Source organism: Cephus cinctus, unplaced genomic scaffold (assembly GCF_000341935.2).
Source record: "Cephus cinctus unplaced genomic scaffold, Ccin1 Ccin1_scaffold0132, whole genome shotgun sequence".
NCBI classification, from domain to species: domain Eukaryota; kingdom Metazoa; phylum Arthropoda; class Insecta; order Hymenoptera; family Cephidae; genus Cephus; species Cephus cinctus.
Genome location: NW_014332865.1, coordinates 572,991 through 575,962, shown reverse-complemented (window position 1 = coordinate 575,962; position 2,972 = coordinate 572,991). Strand labels below are relative to the sequence as shown.

At 46.1% G+C, this 2,972-nt stretch overlaps 1 protein-coding gene across 5 annotated transcripts in view; it reads right to left on the bottom strand.

The window, feature by feature from the left end:
* Positions 1 to 2,972, bottom strand: part of LOC107263087 (max dimerization protein 1) — a 123,893-nt gene that overhangs the window by 14,385 nt on the left and 106,536 nt on the right. The window lies entirely within an intron of this gene.

Below are 2,972 nucleotides of genomic sequence, written 5' to 3'. Positions count from 1 at the left end.
GGGGGGGGGGGGGGGGCAAGCTCTCTCGCGTACCTTGGCAATTAAGCTTCACTAAGAGGTTTTCGCGTTTTAGTATGTAACCGCCTTTTATTCAACCCCATGACCCTCCCCCCCCGCCCCTTTGCCACCGTCTCGTCCTTCCTAACCCCAGGACCCTCCAACGAAATGCCTGAGGCTTCCGGGTTTAATTGTTGTTTATCGAACGACTGTACTACCCGCTCTATAGGAGTATACGTGTACATAGTATTTCCCTGAAGATTCGCGTAATCGATTCGCGTCAGTACGTTTGCCAAAGCTTATGATACCGTTCGGGGATTCCCCGGAAAATTCGCGCGTTACCGTGCATTCGAATAAGGCGAAATGTCAGTGCATAAGTACTTAAGAATAAAATGCTTTACCCAACAGAGAATAAAACTCATGGGGAAGGACCGATATCAGCGATTCTCGAAATTCTTTTTGTTCCTCATACAATCCAAATCCTCGCAGCAATTTTCCAGTATGTAAATCCAAATTCCATCCCGCATTCCCGTATCGTCAATCCAGCCTCCTCCACGCTTCTGAGCTATTCTGACTTCTCAACTCTCCCACATCCGGACGGCCATGCCCATCCGCATTTTCTGCGATTGCGAATCTAAATAATATGCGAATCGATCCTTACCTGTCTATCTATATATCCATATACGTATGCACGGATACGCGTACGTGACATATAATATCCATACACACGTATATAATATTATATACAATACATATGGGAATCAAGTTATTCTCGTTCTCAGGATTTTCCTATACGTAGAAGTGTCGAGGGGCGTAAGTACCTACTATAGCATATATATGTATATACATAGTATATATACTATATACTTAGCACGCAGTTATATAGCTGGGAGGCGAAAACGATTTTCGCCGGGTAAATTACAGATTTATCGAAGAGCACGAAGCGGGTATACTCTCGTCTGCTCGAACGTAAGGAAAGGTGGAGAAGAGAGATCTTCTCGTGGGTTAGATGTGGTCTGGGCTTTGCCGTAAATATATTCAGGTACATAGGATACCTAGATACGTCGGATATATGCACGAGCAGCATTGGTGGCGTGTGTGACGCTAAGTTATTCTGGAGATTGGCGTGAGGCCAGAGTCTCGCCTTGCTTTTGCTTCACGAATCTCGTCTTCACGGTACAGCCCCATCCTCTGAGAGTTCTCTCCCAATATCCTCACTTGCTATCTTCACCTTATAGCTATCGTCACTTGGTCCATATAGCCGTATAACTATACGGACTCATCTTGGGATTCTGCGTTCCCATCCTCAGCATCTTCTGCATGGACCAGCAACGTCCTTGTCCTCGTTCCATTTCCTCTTCCTCGTTCCTTTTTCCCATCTACCGCCAGTCTGGTTCATCTTCTTCAGGGAGAGAGAGCAGTTTGCATGACCAGGCATCCGCTTGTTACCTCTGACTTTAACCCCTATGGATTGGAGGAGTGGGTGGGTGGGTGGCACGCCCAACCGAGGACCGGACTACCAGCCAAGTTTGGCCGAGGACCAAATTTCTAGCGAATTTATGGCACGTGAAACGCAAGACTGACTTTCCTTCCCGCTATGAGATTCATGGCGGCTTTTCGATTCTTTATAAAAAAAAATTTAACAGAAACGAGAACAAAGAGAATCGAACGCAGCGGTCAAAGAGTGACTGAACGAAGGGAATGGGGAAGGAAGCTTCCTCTGTTCTTATCACTGAAGTAAATCCGAACTTTGATCCGAAATTTTGTAACTTCGGTACTCAGATTTTCTAGATTTTTATTAATTTTTTTTGGCTTACATCTCTTTTTTTTCTGTTCCTTTCACGATACCATATGTAGGTATACAGGACCTTTTCAAAGTTTCTTTTCCACGTGGAGCGATAACAAGCCGATAGCGGCTTAAATCAAGGAGCGCATCAACCTCCTGACGGTATGACGTCTGGGCGTCGGTAGCACAGCTAATGCCAACCGGCCGTCATCTTACACCCTCCTCTTTGCTTCTATATGGGGAGTCATACCTGCAACGAACTAACGGGCTGCGAGAGTAACTCGAGCCAAGTTCACGCTAAAAGCTAATCCGACCTGTGCGCGATTAGCGTGACCGAAGCTGCAGCAGTTGCCACCTGCCACAAGGAGTGACACGTCCAACTTCTCGGATAGATAATGTTCCACGTCCAAGTTGGAAAGCTAACGATGGTACCTAAAGACTTTATCGAAGAAGAGCCGTTGAGCTTGATTCATCAGACAGATGAAACTGAGACATACAGAGCTCCAGAGCTATTCAAGAGTACAGTCCAATTCCAGAGAAGCTGGAGATACTTATACCAAAACCTAGTACCTACCAGTGGTATAGGTATAGGTACTAGTAATACCTGCCTAGTAGCTCTAGGTAAGAGCTTCGCTCCATTCGCCATTAATTAATCTCACATGATAGATGCTAAGCTGCCTGCCAACTTTGAGGATGCAAGCTACCAGGCGGACCAGCTGTGTCACCAGTCGAGACTGCAGATGCTGCACGGATTATTGCATCGCGAACTGTGAATTTTACCTGGCATTATTCTTCTTTTTCTTTCTCTCTCTTTACATTTCTTTTTTATTCACCACAAATCTCCTACTACGCCTGTACTTTCCAGGGGTCCACGTCGATCAGGTATTGGTCAGACGATACAGGATGCTGTGTATCCGGTAATGGACGTTGGGGATAGGGAATATTCTTAGGGAAACTTCGGAAGAGCATTTTCCACGTGGAGACTCGAGGCAGACTCGAATCGTTCTTTTATTTTATATTGGGCAATGCAATTCGGCTAAGGGACGCTACCCTAAGTCCGGTTACGTCGGAGAAAGTAACAGGGGTGAAAGTTTCCCTCCTTATCACGCGTAGTGTCTCTTCGGTTTTATCGGGCATCTTCAGCCCCTGAGGCCGTAAAGGGAAATAGGGAAGGGAATGAGGGGATGGG